Raw genomic sequence first — 21,945 nt, 5'->3', positions numbered from 1 at the left:
CCATGGTCCCCAATGGCATTCCGCAATGTCAATGCACATGCTGCGGATTTTTCCGCAGCGTTTCTGCAGCGCAAATAAATCCGCAGCATGTTCATTAATTTTGCGGAAGCGCCGCCATTGACTTGCATTGAGACGCATATAATGCGCGTCTGTACATTTATACAAGCGGATTATATGCGTCTCTATGTGCGGATGGTACCCAGTTCTGGAGGAGAGGAGACTCTCATCCAGACCTGGGTACCATTGTACCTGTAAAAAAAAGAATAAAATAATAAATAAAGTTTATATTCACCTGTCCGGCGGCCCCTGCAGCGCTTCTCCTTCCAGGACCTGAGATGACGTCGCGGTCATGTGACCGCAGGCTGTCTCGCGAGATGCCGGCAACCCGGAAGAAGCCAGGACGAGCGCGACAGCACACGCGGCGGGGGATCGGGGGTGAGTATAGCTTTATTTTTTTATTTTTACGGTCACACTATGTAAATCCATGCCTTTTGCATGGATTTAAATTGTGTGACCTAGTTGTCAAGCACTTTCCAAGTGATGCTATCGCTTGGAAAGTGCTCGTCAGTCCGCATGCAGAAACACATGCGTTAACGCATGTGGGTACGCATGTGAATCCGCATGTATTCTGCAGGAAAAACGCATGCACAATCTGCATGCGTTTTTTCTGCCAGGGAGATGCAGAAATGCTGCAGAAATTTTCTGCTTCATTTCTGCATCGTGGGCACATAGCCTATCACTGTGATTGATTGGCCAGCAAACTCGCCTGACCTTAACCCCATAGGCAATCTATCGGGTATTATCAAGAGGAGGATGAGATACACCAGACCCAACAATGCAGACGAGCTGAAGGCTGCTATCAAAGCAACCTGGGCTTCCATAACACCTCAGCAGTGCCACAGGCTGATCGCCTCCATGCCACATTGCCGCATTGATGCAATAATTGAGCCCCGACCAAGTACTGAGTGCATTCACTGAACATACATTTCAGTAGGCCAGCATTTTGGATTTTAAATTAATTTTTCAAGACGGCGTTATGAAGTATTCTAATTTACTGAGATAATGACTTTTGTATAATGATTGTCTGTAAGCCATAATCATCAACATTAACAGAAATAAACACTTGAAATAGATCACTCTGTTTGTAATGACGCTATATAATATATGAGTTTCACTTTTTGTATTGAAGAACTGAAATAAATTAACTTTTTGATGATATTCTAATTTAGTGAGAAGCACTTGTATACAGTGCTGAGCATAAGTGAGTACACCCCCTGTATTATCAGTACATTATTTTTACAATGCTCAGCATAAGGGCGGTTTCATGCGTCTGGATATTTCCGGGACTGGAAAAACCCATATCGGAGATATACATATCCGGTGTGTCTGTGTGTGTCACACTTGTGGCGCATCAGGATCACCCGTACCGGCGCCTGGGAATCAGTGTACAGTTCCCAAGCCCTGGGTGCTATATTCTGCCGTCATCATTGTTCTTTGCTCGCGCTGTGATCAGCACGAGCAAGAGACAAAGTTGGGTGTAGTAGTGTCTGCTCCTACAGTGTCTCAGTGTAAAATAAGATTAAAATAATAAAATACATTTACTCGCCTGTCACCACACGTACTGGACACACTGACATGTGAAAGAGCCCTAAGTAGGTACTCCCCCTTATTATTGGTACATTATATATACAGCACTCAGCTTAAGTAAGTACACCCCTCTATTATCAGAACATTATATACAAAGTGCTCAGTGTGTGTACACCCGTTTATTATTAGTACTTTATATAGCACTCAGCATAATTGAGTACACCCCCATATTATCAGTGCATTATATATACAGCAATCAGCATAAGTGAGTACAAACCCTGTATTATCAGTATATTATATAGAGTGCTTAGAGTAAGTGAGTGCACCCCCTGTATTTTCACAAAATTATATATAAAGCTCTCAGAATAAGTGAGCACACTCCTGTATTATCAATACATTATACATAAAGTACAGACCAAAAGTTTGGACACACCTTCTCATTTAAAGATTTTTCTGTATTTTCATGACTTTGAAAATTGTACATTCACACTGAAGGCATCAAAACTATGAATTAACACATGTGGAATTATATACTTAACAAAAAAGTGTGAAACAACTGAAAATATATCTTATATTCTAGGTTCTTCAAAGTAGCCACCTTTTGCTTTGATCACTGCTTTGCACACTCTTGGCATTCTCTTGATGAGCTTCAAGAGGTAGTCACCGGAAATGGTTTTCACTTCACAGGTGTGCCCTGTCAGGTTTAATAAGTGGGATTTCTTCTTGCCTTATAAATGGGGTTGGGACCATCAGTTGTGTTGTGCAGAAGTCAGGTGGATACACAGCTGATAGTCCTACTGAATAGACTGTTAGAATTTGTATTATGGCAAGAAAAAAGCAGCTAAGTAAAGAAAAACGAGTGGCCATCATTACTTTAAGAAATGAAGGTCAGTCAGTCCGAAAAATTGGGCAAACTTTGAAAGTGTCCCCAGGTGCAGTTGCAAAAGCCATCAAGCGCTACAAAGAAACTGGCTCACATGAGGACCGCCACAGGAAAGGAAGACCAAGAGTCACCTCTACTTCTGAGGATAAGTTTATCCGAGTCACCAGCCTTAGAAATCGCAGGTTAACAGCAGCTCAGATTAGAGACCAGGTCAATGTCACACAGAGTTCTAGCAGCAGACACATCTTTTCAACAACTGTTAAAAGGAGACTTTGTGCAGCAGGCCTTCATGGTAAAATAGCTGCTAGGAAACCACTGCTAAGGACAGGCAACAAGCAGAAGAGACAAGTTTGGGCTAAAGAACACAAGGAATGGACATTAGACCAGTGGAAATCTGTGCTTTGGTCTGATGAGTCCAAATTTGAGATCTTTGGTTCCAACCACCGTGTCTTTGTGCGACGCAGAAAAGGTGATCGGATGGACTCTACATGCCTGGTTCCCACCGTGAAGCATGGAGGAGGAGGTGTGATGGTGTGGGGGTGCTTTGCTGGTGACACTGTTGGGGATTTATTCAAAATTGAAGGCATACTGAACCAGCATGGCTACCACAGCATCTTGCAGCGGCATGCTATTCCATCCGGTTTGCGTTTAGTTGGACCATCATTTATTTTTCAACAGGACAATGACCCCAAACACACCTCCAGGCTGTGTAAGGGCTATTTGACCAAGAAGGAGAGTGATGGGGTGCTACGCCAGATGACCTGGCCTCCACAGTCACCAGACCTGAACCCAATCGAGATGGTTTGGGGTGAGCTGGACCGCAGAGTGAAGGCAAAAGGGCCAACAAGTGCTAAGCATCTCTGGGAACTCCTTCAAGATTGTTGGAAGACCATTTCCGGTGACTACCTCTTGAAGCTCATCAAGAGAATGCCAAGAGTGTGCAAAGCAGTCATCAAAGCAAAAGGTGGCTACTTTGAAGAACCTAGAATATAAGACATATTTTCAGTTGTTTCACACTTTTTTTGTTAAGTATATAATTCCACATCTGTTAATTCATAGTTTTTATGCCTTCAGTGTGAATGTACAATTTTCATAGTCATGAAAATACAGAAAAATCTTTAAGTGAGAAAGTGTGTCCAAACTTTTGGTCTGTACTGTATATACAGTATATATATATATATATATATATATATACACACACACACATACAGCGCTTAGCATAAGTGAGTACACCCCTGTATTATCAGTACATCCTATATAATGCTGGACTCGTCTTTCTTTCCAAAGCCGGGATGGGCGGAGACTGCTCAGTGTGGCGCCGGAGTCAGCACGTGCGCATACCGCACTACGGCGCCATTTTATTGAAGACACTGTGCTTGCGAATTCGCAGATACAGTGTCTTCAACAAAATGGAGCTGGATATCGCAGGATGCGCACGTGTCTACTCCTGCACCATTTTATTGAAGAATTCTACTACAACATCAGTATAGCAGTGCTCACAAGCCGGCCATCACCATTATCCTTATAGTCAGCTTGTGCGCACTGCTATGTTGACGTTGGAGTACATTACTTCAATAAAATAGGCGCTGTTTTATTGAAGACACTGTGTATGCAAATTTGCAGACCCAGTTTCTTTAAAAAAATGGTGCAGGATAGCGCTGTATGTGCACATGCTGACTCCAGCGCCATTAAAGGGGTTGTCCAGTACTTTATATTACCCCCCCCCCCCCCAATGTATCCCCCCGGGTCCCCTAAGGATTTTTGTAATTACCTTATGTTGCAGATACTGCCTGTGAGCAGCACGATCACTGGCCGCTCACAGGCATGACGTGAACCCCGACTACAGCCGGCTCTGACATCCGCTGATGTCACGACAAGTGCTGGCAGCAGCCAGGGGTCTCTGTCTTCTGCGTTCCGCGGTGGATGCCAGGCTGTGAGCGGGGTTACCCTCTACCCGCGTCACACCCAGCATCTACTGTGTGCTCTGCCTCTCCCCATTCATTGGGAAAGCGCGCGGTGGATGCTGGGTGTGACACGGGGTAGCCCCGCCCACAACCCAGCAGCCACCGCGGGGACCGCATCACTGATGTCACTCCTCACTTGTTGTGATGTCAGCGCGGGGTCACGTGATGCCTGTGAGCGGCCAAGGATAGCACCGCTCACAGGTAGAAACAGCAACCTAAGGTATTTACAAAAATCCTTAGGGGCCCCGGGGGGGGATCCATTGTGGGGTAATAAAAAGTACTGGACAACTTCTTTAATAAAATTAAAAATGTACCAGTAAAAATGCTTGCCACGTGGGCGTAGAACGTGTTTAATAGCTAGTGCAATATATAGTGAGGCATTCACACTATAAGCTATACAGTTTATACATAGCTCTATACTGTCATATAGTAGATGCCTCGTTGTGTGAAACTGTGCCTGTGTATATAATATATAGTGGGTAGTTCACACTTTATATTGTATACATAGTAATACGCTATACTATCATATAGTATATACCTTGTATATAGTATAGAGCTCCGTAGATCACTACTAGCTTCACGATCACCCAATTAAGATTATTAGCTGCCACCACCAATCAGTTCCGGTCGATTGGATGCCTTATAGGTAGCGTGTGGCTTTGGGGGAGGAACGATTACAGAGCAAAAGAAACAGAACTATTACATTTTATATTTAATCCAAAGGGAGACAGTGTTTATGAAAAAATATACAAAAGATTTTACAAAGGGAGACAAAACAATACAGCATATACAGTTACAGAAATAAAAGGGATTAACAGAAAAGCTTACTATACCGATCGCAGAGACGATTCAGTTTAGATGAAGGAAAGCGCTTCGATTTGACTGTTAAGGAACGTGGCCCTTGCTTACACGAAAATATGTATCTTCCAGCATGAGCGAAGATCAATATTCGGCTTGATCTTTTATGCCTGATTGGGCCCTGCCCACACACTCCCCTGTGATGATGTCACGTGGGCTGGTCTGCGCCCTTCATGTTTTTTTTTAAATCTCTTAATTTCTGTGATATCTCCTCGCTCGATGATCGCAGAAGTTAGCAAGTGAATCCATATTTTTTATTGTGATTTTACTTTTCCTTAGAGATCAAACATGACATGGCTGTTTTCAGTTATCTTTGCCCTGTTGCGTTACAGCTCAACGGCAGGGCTCGCAGATATGGAAAAATATGCATACTGTTCCCCACATAGCCCCGCTGCTAAAAATATAGGTCCCATCACAATCAGAATTATAGAAATTCCCCTATTCCACACTTACTTTCGGTACCTAAAAGTCTGGAGATTAAACGCATTTGCAACTGGAAATGACCCGGCTATTCTCAGGAGTGTGATAGATTCCCTTTGAAGCCTAAGGAGATGTTTCCTATCTCTCTCAGGTGTCATAATGGTTACCTTTACACAACTCATTCAGTCTCTAGTCCAGGGGTCCTCAAACTTTTTAAACACGGGGCCAGTTCACTGTCCCTCAGACTATTGGAGGGCTGGAATATAGTTTTTTTTAAAAAAAACTATGAACAAATTCCTATGCACACTGCACATATCTTATTTTGATGTAAAAAAACAATACAGGAACAAATACAATATTTAAAATGAAGAACAAGTAAAGTTAGATAAACCGGTATTTCAATAGGCAAGTAAATGTCCCCAATAGACACCATAGGCCCCAATAGGCAGGTAAATATCCCCAATAGGCAGCATAGGTCCCCAATAGGCAGGTAAATATCCCCAATAGGCAGCATAGGTCCCCAATAGGCAGGTAAATGTCCCCAATAGGCAGGTAAATGTCCCCAATAGGCAGCATAGGTCCTCAATGGGGAGGTAAAAGTCCCCAATAGGCAGCATAGGTCCTCAATGGGCAGGTAAATGACCCCAATAGGCAGCATAGGTCCTCAATAGGCAGGCTATTTCCCCCTTATAATGCCCCATGCAGGCTGTTCCCCCCTTATAATGCCCCATGCAGGATGTCACCCCCATATAATGCCCCATGCATGATGTCCCTTTCTCCCACCATATAATGCCCCATGCAAGATATCACTCCCCTGTCTTTATAATGTCCCATGCAGGATGTCACCCCCCCATATAATGCCCCATGCAGGATGTCACTCCCCTGTCGTTATAATGCCCCATTCCGGGTGTCACCCCCATATAATGCCCCATGCAGGATGTCCCTTTCTCCCACCATATAATGCCCCATGCAAGATATCACTCCCCTGTCTTTATAATGCCCCATGCAGGATGTCACCCCCCCCATATAATGCCCCATGCAGGATGTCACTCCCCTGTCGTTATAATGCCCCATGCAGGATGTCACCCCCCCATATAATGCGCCACGCAGGATATCACTCCCCTGTCGTTATAATGCCCCTTTCAGGATGTCACCCCCCATATAATACCCCATGCAGCATGTCACTCCCCCATATAATACCCCATGCAGGATGTCACCCCCCCATATAATGCCCCATGCAGCATGTCACCCCCCCATATAATGCCCCATGCAGGATATCACTCCCTTGTTGTTATAATGCCCCATTCAGGATGTCACCCCCCCCATATAATGCCCCATGCAGGATGTCACTCCCCTGTTGTTATAATGCCCCATTCAGGATATCATCCCCCCATATAATGCCCCATGCAGGATGTCACTCCCCTGTCGTTATAATGCCCCATGCAGGATGTCACCCCCCCCCATATAATGCCCCATGCAGGATGTCACTCCCCTGTCGTTATAATGCCCCATTCAGGATGTCACCCCCCCATATAATGCGCCACGCAGGATATCACTCCCCTGTCGTTATAATGCCCCTTTCAGGATGTCACCCCCCCCATATAATACCCCATGCAGCATGTCACTCCCCCATATAATGCCCCATGCAGCATGTCACCCCCCCATATAATGCCCCATGCAGCATGTCACTCCCCCATATAATGCCCCATGCAGCATGTCACCCCCCCATATAATGCCCCATGCAGGATATCACTCCCCTGTCGTTATAATGCCCCATTCAGGATGTCACCCCCCCCATATAATGCCTCATGCAGCATGTCACCCCTCCCCCATATAATGCCCCATGCAGGATGTCACCCTTAATATTATGTCCCATGCCTCCATACATTAAAAAAAAAATGCAATTCTCACCTCCCTCCTCCTCACCTGCTGCAGCTGCTCAATTCCGGACTCCAGCGTTGCCGGCCTCATCCTGCTCTGCGCTGCCTGTGATGGCTCAGGGGAGGGCACGGTGTAAAGACGTCACCGCACCCTCTGACCTGACACGTCACAGGGAGCATGCTCCAGGAAGACAGTGGATCTGCGGAGGCACGAGAGGTAAGTATCCGGCTGCCGGGGCCATGAGCAAGCGGGGGGAAGGGCGGGCGCTGGCACCGCTCTCCTCTGCCCCCAGCTCGGCGGGCCGGATAAAAATCCTCCGCGGGCCGTAGTTTGAGGACCCCTGCTCTAGTCCATATGTTTCAAGGTGTCTATTCATCGCATGTGTCTTTTACTAAGGGCTCCATTTCTTATGGTAATTAGCCTGAATAATTAAGTTTGGCACTTCTTGTGTGCACTGCCACTTTACATTGAAGCAGCTTTTTAGATTGTCAGCTTTACTCCTTACTGTGGTATAGGGTTTGTGGGGATGAGGGGCTTGGAGAGAGAGATATTTTTTATATTTCCTGACAAATAGTATACAGTATGGAGCTATGTATACAATATGTAGTATATAGTGTGAACTCCCCACTATATATTATATGCACAGGCACAGCTTTACACAATGAGGTATATACTATGTGATAGTATGTGGTATAGCACTTTGTATACAAGATATAGTGTGAATGCCCCACTAAATATGATGTACACATGCAAAGCTTCACTCTGAGCTATATACTATACAATAATATATAGTATAGAGTATGTATACATTAGTATATAGTGTGAACTCCCCACTGCATATTATATACACAGGTACAGTTTTACACTACGAGGTGTCTACTAGATGATGGTATATAGCAATGTTTCCCAAACTCCAGTCCTCATGGCCCCCACAGGTCATGTTTTCAGGATCTTCTTAGTATTGCACAGGTGATGGAATTACTATCAAGGCATCATGAATTCTCTAACCTGTGCAATACTAAGGAGATCCTGAAAACATGACCTGTGGGGGCCATGAGGACTGGAGTTTGGGAAACACTGGTATATAGTATAGTGCTATGTATACATTATATGGTATGTAGTGTGAACTCCCCACAATAGTGATGGTCCGAGTCAAAATCAGGTCACTTTAACTTGTCTCAAGCATTAGAACTGGTATTTTTAGGGGTTAAATTACTTTGGTTAACTGATCTCACACCACTGTTACACATATAGGGATGCCCTTCATCAAACATAAATTCTCTAGCCCAGCTTAAACGGGTTCTGTGCATCAGGACTGACATCAAAGTCGGCAATTAGCTTATTTTTACAGATTTGCATAAGTTACTTTTTTTAATTGGTTAAAGGGGTACTCCGGGGAGATAAAAAAAAAAAAGTTGTACTGTTCCTGCACTCATACACTATAAAGATGATATGCCCAGCGCGCTATAATAATCTTTATAACTCCTGCTCCCTGCTAGTAGCCCTGTGAATGAGACATTATCAAGGGGCTGCTATTAGAAGCTGTGAGCAGGCGATGCCCTCGACATGTCCCCTCACCTGGGACTGCAGACAGGGAGACATTATGGGGCTGGTGTGACAGGCGCTGCTTTTCACTGCACTGCTCACCCCTCTGTCTGGGACATTACAGCAGTGTGCAGTTCCTCGCTGCTATTACCCAGTGTAATAGTTGTTTCCCTGCCGACAACGGGAGTTGCCTCGCCTCCTCTCCTCAGGCTACCTGTTCCCTACATGCGGGAGCAGCACTTAGTGTATGATGTAATGACCCAGGCGGGAGGGGGTAGCAGTGAAAGAGCAGATCCTGTCACGGAATTAAAAGGGTTAAAAAGATTATGTATCTGCACTGGGCATCTCCTCTTTATAATTTGAGTGCAGGAACAGTCCAAAATAAATGTCTATCTCCCTGGGGTACCCCTTTTAAATAACTGTGGGCCAGTGATCTCACATCACTGTTATACAATAGTGATGCCCTGCATGAGATTCAGGTCACTCCAGCATGGCCCAAATGGGTTCTGGGCATGTGAACTGGCATCAAAGTGGGCAAATGGTTGTATGACTTAGTACTACTGGTTTTACTGCACCACCACACAGAAGAGGAAGACCCACATCACAGTTTCCTTCTGGATGGCCAAAGTGGTTATTAATCAGAAAAGCTGGCATCAAGGTGGGCAAATTTCAACTTTGTCGTGGGTTGAATAAGTTACTGATTTAGTTTTTTTTAGAGTTTAAGGGGTTGTCCGGCCTTAGGCTACTGTATGTACCTGCAGACTTGTGAATCCTCACATCGCAAATATTGCTCACTGTAAGATTTCTCCGATGGCGGCACAAGGAGTTGGCGGTCATGTGTAATTTGCATACTTCAGCCATATCCTGACTATATGAGCGTGACCTCCCTCAATGCAAGTGTATTAAGTGAGGCTGGATACAATCTAGTCAGAAAGTGGCTGGAAGTATGCAATTTGCATACTTGTGGTCACATGACTGCCCACTAATGGCGCTGGCACCGGAGGATCCTCACAGTGAGCAGTGTGTGCATTGTGAGGATTCACAAGTCTGCAATCACATGCAGTGACTTCAGACTTGTAACCTAAGGCCGGACAACCCCTCTAACTCTAAAAATAAACCAGTAACTTCTTCAAATCAGTACAAAGTTACAATTTTTGTCCACTTTGATGCCAGCTTTTCAGATCAGTAACCACTTTGACCATCCTGAAGGAAATTGATTATAATATGGGTGTTCCTCTTCTGTGTGCTGGTGATGTAAGACCAATATTCATTCAACCATTTAGCAACACCAGATACTTATTCAAATCTGTGAAAACTGGCTAATTGCCTACTTTGATGCCATTTTTGATACCCAGAACCCATTTGGACTAGGCTGGAATTACCTGAATTTGATGCAGGGCATCACTTTTTCTGTAATTATGGTGTGAGATCAGTGGCTCAGGGTTATATAACCCTTCAAAAACACAAGTTATTCGGCTGTGTGCCCACGATGCTTTTTTGGTGCGTTTTTTGTTGCGTATTTGCAGCGCATAAACGCTCCAGAAACGCATTGCATACCTTTTCCCATGACTTCCTATGACATTCTGCAAGTTCTGTGCACATGGTCAGGATTTTTTCTGCGCAGAAAATTTTCTAATAACTCAATTTGGTGACAGTTCTATTGCCCAGAACCTGTTTGGGCCAGGTTGGAGGAACGTGTTTGATGCGTAGTATCACTCTCTGTGTAAATCCTAAATACTTGACATTTTTTTTTCTTCAGCAGACAAAGCTTAAACGGCACAGAAGAGGGTAAGTCTGATTTCATTCTCTTATGTCCATTACTAGGACAATATCTTTATAAATACTGTGTTTTCCTGGATATAAAACCTACACCTAAAATAAGCCTTTGCATGATTTTACAGAGTTTTTGGCGTATGCTTGAAATATAATCCCCAAAAATAAGCCCTAGTTACAGTTAAGGCCAGCATTAAAGTGGGTGGAGAGCAAACTGGGCAATTGACCAAGACCCCAACTCTCGTCGGTTGTGTGCCCACGATGCGTTTTTTAAGTGTTTCCGCAGCGGCAAAAACGCTGCAGAAATGCTTAAAAAACGCATGGTAGAAGGCCTGCCATGTTCCCCAATGATAATCCGCACGTGCTGTGCACATGCTGCAGAAATTTCCGCTGTGGATTATCATTGCGGAAAAAAACGCAGCACTACCAATTATTTTGCGGAAGTGCTACGTTTTCGCCGCCATTGACTTGCATTAGAACAAATGGATTACGCATCACTGTATATGTAGATGCACATTCCATGCGTTCTAATGTACGGCTGGTACCCAGGTCTAGAGAAGAGGAGACTCTCCTCCGGACCCGGGTACCATAGAAACTGTGAAAAAAAGAATAAAATAAAAAATAAATATGATACTTACCTTCTGGCGGCCCGCGGCGCGCTCCTCCTTGCTTGGTGGCAGTTCGCGATGGAATGAAGGACCTGCGCTGACGTCACAGTCATGTGACGGGTCACGCGACGCTGACGTCGGCAAGTCCTTCAGTTTACCACTGCCAGCAGTCGGGACGGTGAAGCAAGCCAGCATGGGCCATCGGAGGGTAAGTATATATTTATTTGTTTATTTTTTGACATTCTCTCGGGTCACACTATATGCCGGTTGCATGGATTCATATAGTGTGACCAAGTTGACAAGCACTTTCCAAGTGATGCTAAAATCGCTTGGAAAGCGCTTGACAACCCGCATGCGGAAATGCCAGTGAAGAACACTTCACTTCCGCATGTCCCTGGCAGGAAAAACGCATGTACAATCCGCATGTACAATCCGCATGTACAATCTGCATGTACAATCTGCATGTACAATCCGCATGTACAATCCGCATGTACAATCTGCATGTACAATCCGCATGTACAATCCGCATGTACAATCTGCATGTACAATCCGCATGTACAATCCGCATGTACAATCCGCATGTACATTCCGCATGTACAATCCGCATGTACAATCCGCATGTACATTCCGCATGTACAATCCGCATGTACAATCCGCATGTACAATCCACATGTACAATCCGCATGTACATTCCGCATGTACAATCCGCATGTACAATCCGCATGTACAATCCGCATGTACAATCCGCATGTACATTCCGCATGTACAATCCGCATGTACAATCCGCATGTACAATCCGCATGTACAATCCACATGTACAATCCGCATGTGTTTTTTTCTGCCAGGGAGATGCAGAAACGCTCGGGAAAAATCCTGAGCATTTCTGCATCGTGGGCACATAGCCTTAGAGGTCACCAGCGTTTTTATTCCGAGGTTAAGACTTCCTAAGGACGTTTGGTGACATCAAGGTCATTTGACCATGATCTCACCAAATTTTATTTAACCCCTTCACCCCCCAAGCTTGTTTTCATCTTTCTGCCAGCCCAATTTTTACAATTCTGACCACTTTATGAGGTAATTACTCTGGAACGCTTCAACGGATCCCACTGATTCTGAGATTGTTTTTTCATGACGTATTGTACTTCACGTTAGTGGTAAAATTTGTTCAATATGACTTGCGTTTATTTGTGAAAAAAATGGAAATTTGGTGAAAATGTCGCAATTTTCAAACCTTTAATTTTTATACCCTTAACCCCTTTACAACCTTGGACGTATGAGTATGAATCCTGAACAATTTACCTCCCCCACTATTATGCCAAAACCAGAATGAGATTTTTTTTTTCACTGTACTTAATTTACATGCATAAAAGAGACAAAGCATGAACAAGAGATAATTCTGCAAAAAAAAAATCCAAAAACGCACCAAAACAACATAAATAATGCAGCAAAACCTCTGTTTTTGACCCAGCTGATTTCCTTCCAGAGATCAGTTTTGCTGCAGATTTTTGACATAAAAAAACAACATGTGTGAACAGGGCCTAAAAATTACACGCCTCAAAGTCCTCAAAACCACATTCAAGAAGTTTATCCCTTCGCAGGAATTAATGCATCACAAGAATTAATGTGGAAGGAAAAAAATTAACATTTTATTTTTTTTCTAAAATTTGTAACTTTAGCCCCAAATTTTTTATTTTCACAAATGGACTCCAAAATATTTTGTGCTATTTCTCCTGAGTGCGCCAATAACACATATGTGGGGGAAAGCTACTGTTTTGTCGCACAGCGGCTCGGAAGGGAAGGAGCACTGTTTGACTTTTTGAATGCAAAAAATGGATGGAATCGACTGCGGACGCCATGTCACTTTTGGAGACCCCCTGATGTGATTTAAAAATGGAAACCTCCATAAACTAGACCATTCAAGGCGGGGGCGAACACTGACATCTTGGGGACCCTGTGCAAGAAATGTGCCTAGAACCCCTCCTTTTATGGCATTTTATATATGTAATAAAAGAGGGCACTGTGACTAACAGAAATAACAAGAATACACTTGTTATACAGTACAGACCAAAAGTTTGGACACACCTCATTTATAGATTTTTCTGTATTTTCATGACTATGAAAATTGTACATTCACACTGAAGGCATCAAAACTATGAATTAACACATGTGGAATTATATACTTAGCAAAAAAGTGTGAAACACCTGAAAATATGTCTTATATTCTAGGTTCTTCAAAGTAGCCACCTTTTGCTTTGATGACTGCTTTACACACTCTTGGCATTCTCTTGATGAGCTTCAAGAGGTAGTCACCGGAAATGGTCTTTCAACAATCTTGAAGGAGTTCCCAGAGATACTTAGCACTTGTTGGCCCTTTTACCTTCACTCTGCGGTCCAGCTCACCCCAAACCATCTTGATTGGGATTAGGTCTGGTGACTGTGGAGGCCAGGTCATCTGGCGTAGCGCCCCATCACTCTCCTTCTTGGTCAAATAGCCCTTACACAGCCTGGAGGTATGTTTGGGGTCATTGTCCTGTTGAAAAATAAATGATGGTCCAGCTAAACGTAAATCGGATGGAATAACTTGCCGCTGCAAGATGCTGTGGTAGCCATGCTGGTTCAGTATGCCTTCAATTTTGAATAAATCCCCAACAGTGTCACCAGCAAAGCACCCCCACACCATCACACCTTCTCCTCCATGCTTCACGGTGGGAACCAGGCATGTAGAGTCCATCCGTTCACCTTTTCTGCGTCGCACAAAGACACGGTGGTTGGAACCAAAGATTTCAAATTTGGACTCATCAGACCAAAGCACAGATTTCCACTGGTCTAATGTCCATTCCTTGTGTTCTTTAGCCCAAACAAGTCTCTTCTGCTCGTTGCCTGTCCTTAGCAGTGGTTTCCTAGCAGCTATTTTACCATGAAGGCCTGCTGCAAAAAGTCTCCTCTTAACAGTTGTTGTAGAGATGTTGCTGCTAGAACTCTGTGTGGCATTGACCTGGTCTCTAATCTGAGCTGCTGTTAACCTGCGATTTTTGAGGCTGGTGACTCGGATAAACTTCTCCTCAGAAGCAGAGGTGACTCTTGGTCTTCCTTTCCTGTGGTGGTCCTCATGTGAGCCATTTTCTTTGTAGCGCTTGATGGTTTTTGCAACTGCACTTGGGGACACTTTCAAAGTTTGCCCAATTTTTCGGACTGACTGACCTTCATTTCTTAACGTAATGATGGCCACTCCTTTTTCTTTACTTAGCTGCTTTTTTCTTGCCATAATACAAATTCTAACAGTCCATTCAGTAGGACTATCAGCTGTATATCCACCTGACTTCTGCACAACACAACTGATGGTCCCAACCCCATTTATAAGGCAAGAAATCCCACTTATTAAACCTGACAGGGCACATCTGTGAAGTGAAAACCATTTTGGGCGACTTCCTCTTGAAGCTCATCAAGAGAATGCCAAGAGTGTGCAAAGCAGCCATCAAAGCAAAAGGTTACTTTGAAGAACCTAGAATATAAGACATATTTTCAGTTGTTTCACACTATTTTGTTAGTATATAATTCCACGTGTGTTAATTCATAGTTTTGATGCCTTCAGTGTGAATATACAATTTTCAAAGTCATGAAAATGCGGAAAAATCTTTAAATGAGAAGGTGTGTCCAAACTTTTGGTCTGTACTGTATATATATATTCAGTCAGTCTGAAAAATTGGGAAAACTTTGAAAGTGTCCTCAAGTACAGTTGAGGCCTCTCCTCACTCCATTCATTGTTCTCTCCCCACCCCCATCATTGACCTCTCTGCACCCCCCCATTATAATCTCCCCCACTCCTCATTGTCCTCTCCCCACTCCATTCATTGTCCTCTACCACAGGCGCGCACTACATGCTGATGTCATCAAGCCGTGCGCGCCTGTATGAGAGAGAAAGCACTGGGCAGGAAGCAGAGGATGGATTCGTGCAGCTCCACAGCCATTATCTTATCTCCTGTTGGCAACGGAGATGCATCAATCGCTCCCTGCCCGCTGCTCATAATGAGGGCAATTGCCCTCATTATTAGCCACCCTGCAAGGGCCCCCCTGCACCTCCGAGCCCACGTGCAGCTGCACCGACGGTATGTCCGCCCCTGTTTCATGGAATATATATAGATGTGTGTTGAACACGTTGAACTTCCAGATGCTTCACAGAAGTTTATAATGTAGAGCCGTGAAAATAAAAAGTCACATTTTTCCCACAAAAATGTTCATTAAGCCCCAAATGTAGATTTGATGAAAGCCGGCCGGTGGGTGCAGCTCTCTGGCTCCCCCTTACCTCTCAGGTGAGTCAAGGTACTGCACCTAGAGTAAGTGGTGCCAGGAAGCTGCTACCAGGGGGGGAAAGCACGGTGGTGTGTTGTCCCTTACACGTCACCAATCCGTGACGCCACGATACAGGCACAACTCTCTGGCGCCCCCTTGCCTCTCAGGTCAGTCAAGGTACTGCACCTAGAGTGAGTGGTCGCCGGAGAGGCCGTCCTGTAGCCCTCTGGGTATTTGAGGCCCTCTTCAGTGAGGGCGGTATATATATTCCCCTGGCTGCGCCAGTAATATATATCCACACCTCTGACCGTCACTGCTAGCCTTCCTCAAATCCCCCAGATGGTATGCTGCCACCAGTTCTCGTTTGATACAAGCCCGGTCCGTTAATAGACTTGTATCGGGTCAGGAACCAACCCAGTAGCGTTTCAGCCAAGCGTTTCCGGACCAATGGATTCGTATATGCAGAGTAAAGGATACAGCCCACGATTAATTTATGATTTAATCGATTATAAGAATACACTAGATTACAAGGCTATACCATTAACTATACAATGGTATTTTGGCCAGAATAAGAAATATAGCAATTAGAAGTACAAAACACAGGAATAACAACGATAAATCAGTTACCGTTCTTGTGGTGCAAGGGAGGATTGCGATCCCACAGGTTCAAGCTTAGTTGCAGTCGTCCAGGCCTCAGTAGCACATGGCAAAGGTGCTCCTCCCACTCAGATACCTGGACCCGACGGTAGGAGTTGTTCACATCATCTCCTGGGTCAAACTGAGGGGGTTTCTGACTGTCGGCTATACTAAAGTCCTGTCACGCCCACTCTTGGTGATGTCAGTTTACTAAAACCCGCCCCCCAACCAATGCTCATTTTAGCTTCATTTTAGAAAAGTACCCATAACTTTCCCTGGGGTGACCTCATCGTATCACCAGAGGTCTCATCGTGATCCTCCTCTTGTGGGGAAGCCATTGACTCTAAACATGCCTCCCCTAAGACCTTGTATATGGTTCTTCTAAATATCCAGCTTTCCAGGCCACTCAGGGATTTATGAGTCCCATGATTGTGTCCGCGGGCACCTTCCTCACATGATACATTTTATTTGGGTTCCCTAACTTGTATCGTGTGGTTAGAAATTGATACTGTATCTTGTAGCTTTTGGGTGGCCATTTTCCACAAAGAAAGCACATGGTTCCTGGACAATGGAAAGGTTTGCAGGCATGCACAAATGGTTTGCTTTTGGTTTCCAGTGACATCAAGGTGTTAATTACCCCCCTGGGGCCTAGCTGACTCTGTCCTTCTTGGACACAGAAAAAATGGCCCATCTATTTACCATATCAAAAACGTTTCTGGAGACTGATCTCCAGAGGTGGGGGCGAATTGCTCTGTTTACCAGGGGCTGCAGAAATCTGACATGGTAGAAGCTGTGTGACAATAGGGAATATCTTCAGGTATGACGTATCATACCTAAGATGGCGGCTAACTTTCATGACACAGTAGAATTTTCACAAGGGTAAGAAAATGCACAATACAATTTGCTGTGCAGTTTCTTCTGAGTACGCCAATACCCCATATGTGGAGGAAAAGTACTGTTGGTGCGAATATCAGGTCTCGGAACAGACGTGCCATTTGAGTTTTTGAATGCAATATTGGCTGGCATCATTAGCGGATGCCATGTGGTGTTTGGGGAGTTCCTGGTGTGTCTGAATAGTGGAAAGCCATCCCCCACAAGTCAACCCATTTGGGAAACTAAACCCCTGAAGGAATGTATCTAGATGTGTGTCGAGCACCTAGAATTCCCCAATACTTCGCAGAAGTTTATAACATAACTTATGAAAAAAAAAAAATCACATTTTTCCCAACAAAATTTTTAGCCCCAAATTTTGCATTTTCACAAGGGTAACAGGAGGAAGTGCACTTTACAATTTGTTATGCAGTTTTTCCTGAGTACACCGATGACCAATATGTGATGGAAAACTACTGTTTGGGCGCATGGCAGGGTTCGGAAGGGAAATAACTATTTGACTTCTTGAATGCAAAATTTGCTGGGATCACTAGCGGACGCCATATCGCATTTGGAGAGTCCCTGATGTGCTTAAACAATAGAAACTAGACCCCTCAAGGAATGTATCCAGATGTGTGGTGAGCAACTTGAACCCCCGGGTTCTTCATAGAAGTTTATAAAGTTGAGCTGTGAAAATAAAAAAAATCAAATTTTTACAAAAAAAATGTTCTTTTAACCCCAATTTTTTTTTTTTTCACAAGGGCAACAGGAGAAATTGCACCATACAGTTTGATGTGCAATTTCTCCTAAGTTTGCCGATACCCCATATGTTGTGGAAATCTACTGTTCGGGTGCAAGGCTCAAATGGGAAGGAACGCCATTCAACTTTTTGAATGCAAAATTGTCTGGAATCGGTAGCGCATACCATGTTTTTTTTTTCATTATTTTGTGATTCTTTAACCCTTTCCTGACTAGCAGTATATGTACGGCGCCACGGGAGCTGCTATCCCGCAAACCGCCTACATATACTTCCTCGCATCGGGCAGGCTCACAGAGACCGCCACCGCGATCAAGTGCGAGTGTTAGCTCTATATGAGGACTGACACCCTGTAGCAGTGCCCATGATCAGTGCTAGCACTGATCGCGGGCTTTTAACCCCTATGATGCTACTATCAATAGTGACAGCGACATCGAGGAGTTTCACAGAGGGAGGGAGCTCCCTCTCTGCGCCCATCGGCGTTGTGCCGATGGTCTCCATGGTGACCCTGGGCCGAAAGATGGCCGCGGGGTCACCCAGGGGCGATGACCTGTAAGCTCCTGAATTTTATTTAAGAAAAATGTCCCGAAAAGCTAATTTATGAATCATAATAGGACCAGTTAAAACATAAATTTTTATTGACGAGGGTTTTTAAAATGTCAAAAATATGACCACGAACACACAGACACCATAAAGTGTTAGGGTGCATGCACACGGTCAGTGTTTGCTGCGGATTGGACGCAGCACACTTGGTCTGCTTCCAATCTGCAGCGGCCAGATGTTACAGCATAGTGGGTGGGATTTATATAAATCCCATGCCCACTATCCGTCTGTCTGCTCCTGCGGCTCACCCGCGGAGAAGGACATGCGACACGTCTTCACAGACCGCAGCATGTCAATTTCTCTTGCTGAAATGCTAGTCTCCGCAAGAGAAATTGACATGCTGCTGTCTGTGAAGACTATACATTACACTAGTAGAATTTCTCTTCCATACTGCAAAAGAAATTCTACTAGTGTAATGTATAGGCTGCGGTGACGCCGCATGTGTTCAATAAACACATGCGGATTTACCTGTGTGCAGCGCTTTGGACGCAGCATCAGTATGCTGCTTTCAAAGCGCTGCCATTCCTGACAGTGTGCACATACCCTTACCCAAAAGAAACTTTTCAAATACCTCAAAATTCTGTATATTGACTATCTAAATGACCCTAATTTAACACCTATCAATTTCCCTGCCTAACAGCGGAGGTTGGCACCCTATCGGGAAAGCGTTACGGCGCCCCCGCTCCACGGCGGCTAGCCCTCAGATGCCCTGGATGACCCGAGTCAAATGTCTATATCCAACAGGAGAATGGAAAAAATCTTCAGGCACCACTGTGTGATATTTATATAGCTGAACACCAGCAGTGATAAAGGACAATAATAGTGGTGCAAAGGCTAAAGGATGGCATCTATGCAACAAGTAGAAAAATGAATAGCAGTACTCACCTTAGTCCTTTGGCTAAAAAGTCCTTTATTTCGATGCAGCGGTCTATCGGAGGTGCAGCGCAGACAGCGGGGAGACGAGAGGACGACGGCCGTTTTGCGTCTTACAAGCGCTTCTACACATAGGAGGAGTTTAGTATACATAATTAAAAGTTAATTGATTAACATAAAAACATTCATTAAAAAAAACATACAGATGCTATACAATATTTTAGAAAGAGACTGCCATATCTAGGTTTTCATTTAGCCCTAGCGGGCCCTGGGCTTCTGCTTTTAATATCCATTTCCCTTCTCTTGCTAACAGGAACTGATTGTGATTTCCCCTTTGTATGGGGTATTTTAACTGTTCAATGCCTGGAAATTGCAGTACACGAGGGTTTGCATTGTGACACTCCCGAATGTGTTGAATCAATCTAGGTGAGCCTTTACCAGAGGAAATGGAATCATAGTGTTCTCTAAATCTGACAAATGGTTTTTCCAATATAATAGAATTTACATGGACAGTATAATATTATAATATAATATTTATTCCTTCTATATGAAAATAATGGTTTGTTCAAAGCTATATCACAGAGATCCGGATCACTTTCAAGTAAATGCCAATTGTTCCTTACTGCATTCTGTATTAGATCTGTGTTGGCACTTTGTTTAAAATTAAAAATACATTTTCTCTTTTGGTTAGAATCTACTTTTGCATTTTTATGTTGTTGTTTGATTAATTCATGTTGTTTTTTCTTGTGTGCTCTATCTTGTGCTTCTCTCGGTAGTGTAATTGGGTATCTATCCTCTCCTAGAGAACCTGTTAGTTCCTCTGCCTGTTTCAAAAAACCTTGATCAGTATTGTTAATTTTTCTTATGCTCAAGTATTGACTATATGGTACAGTTCTTTTAGTATGAGAAAGATGTGCACTGTCATAATGAAGTAGCATATTGGTAGCTGTTACTTTTTTTCATATAAAAGGAATAAAAATTTGGGAGATTTATTGATACATAATAGATTTAGACGCACTACCGAAAAAAAGACATAGTTAGAAGAAAATTCGTTGACTGGAAATTACAGGTGTGGTAATTGTTCTTTTTGCCAGGCACACATTACAGGGAAAAATCTAAAAATAGGAGCTATATGGCACGAAGTAAAATAATTTCTCATGCAGGACCAAACATGTGGTATATACACTGCTCAAAAAAATAAAGGGAACACTCAACACATGATCTGAATGAATGAAATCTTCTCATTGAATACTTTGTTCTGTACAAAGCTGAATGTGCTGACAACAAAATCACACATAAATCACCAATGGAAATCAAATTTATTAACCAATGGAGGCCTGGATTTGGAGTCACCCCCAAAATTAAAGTGGAAAAACACACTACAGGCTGATCCAACTTTGATGTAATGTCCTTAAAACAAGTCAAAATGAGGCTCAGTATTGTGTGTGGCCTGCACGTGCCTATATGACCTCCCTACAACACCTGGACATGCTCCTGATGAGGTTGCGGATGGTCTCCTGTGGGATCTCCTCCCAGACCTGGACTAAAGCATCCGCCAACTCCTGGACAGTCTGTGGTGCAAAGTCACGTTCGTGGATGGAGCGAGACATGATGTCCCAGATGTGCTCAATCAGATTCAAGTCTGGGGAACGGACGGGTCAGTCCATAGCTTAAATGCCTTCATCTTGCAGGAACTGCTGACACACTCCAGCCACATGAGGTCTGGCATTGTCCTGCATTAGGAGGAACCCAGGGCCAACTGCACCAACATATGGTCTCACAAGGGGTCTGAGGATCTCATCTCATTACCTAATGGCAGTCAGGCTACCTCTGGCGAGCACATGGAGGGCTGTGCTGCCCTCCAAAGAAATACCACCCCACACCATTACTGACCCACTGCCAAATCGGTCATGCTGAAGGATGTTGCAGGCAGCAGATCGCTCTCCACGGCTTCTCCAGACTCTGTCACATGTGCTCAATGTGAACCTGCTTACATCTGTGAAGAGCATAGGGTGCCAGTGGTGACTTTGCCAATCCTGGTGTTCTGTGGCAAATGCCAAGTGTCCTGCACGGTGTTGGGCTGTGAGCACAACCCTCATCTGTGGACTTCGGGCCCTCATACCATCCTCATGGAGTCGGTTTCTAACCGTTTGTGCAGACACATGCACATTTGTGACCTGCTGGAGGTCATTTTGCAGGGCTCTGGCAGTTCTCCTCCAGTTCCTCCTTGACCAAAGGCGGAGGTAGCGGTCCTGCTGCTGGGTTGTTGCCCTCCTAAGGCCCCCTCCACGTCTCCTGGTGTACTGGCCTGTCTCCTGGTAGCACCTCCAGACTCTGGACACTACGCTGACAGACACAGCAAACCTTCTTGCCACAGCTCGCATTGATATGTCATCC

The sequence above is a fragment of the Phyllobates terribilis genome, unplaced genomic scaffold, assembly GCF_046119375.1.
Source record: "Phyllobates terribilis strain yellow unplaced genomic scaffold, ASM4611937v1 Scaffold_1__5_contigs__length_1240528914, whole genome shotgun sequence".
NCBI classification, from domain to species: Eukaryota; Metazoa; Chordata; class Amphibia; order Anura; family Dendrobatidae; genus Phyllobates; species Phyllobates terribilis.
This window is presented reverse-complemented; position numbering follows the sequence as displayed.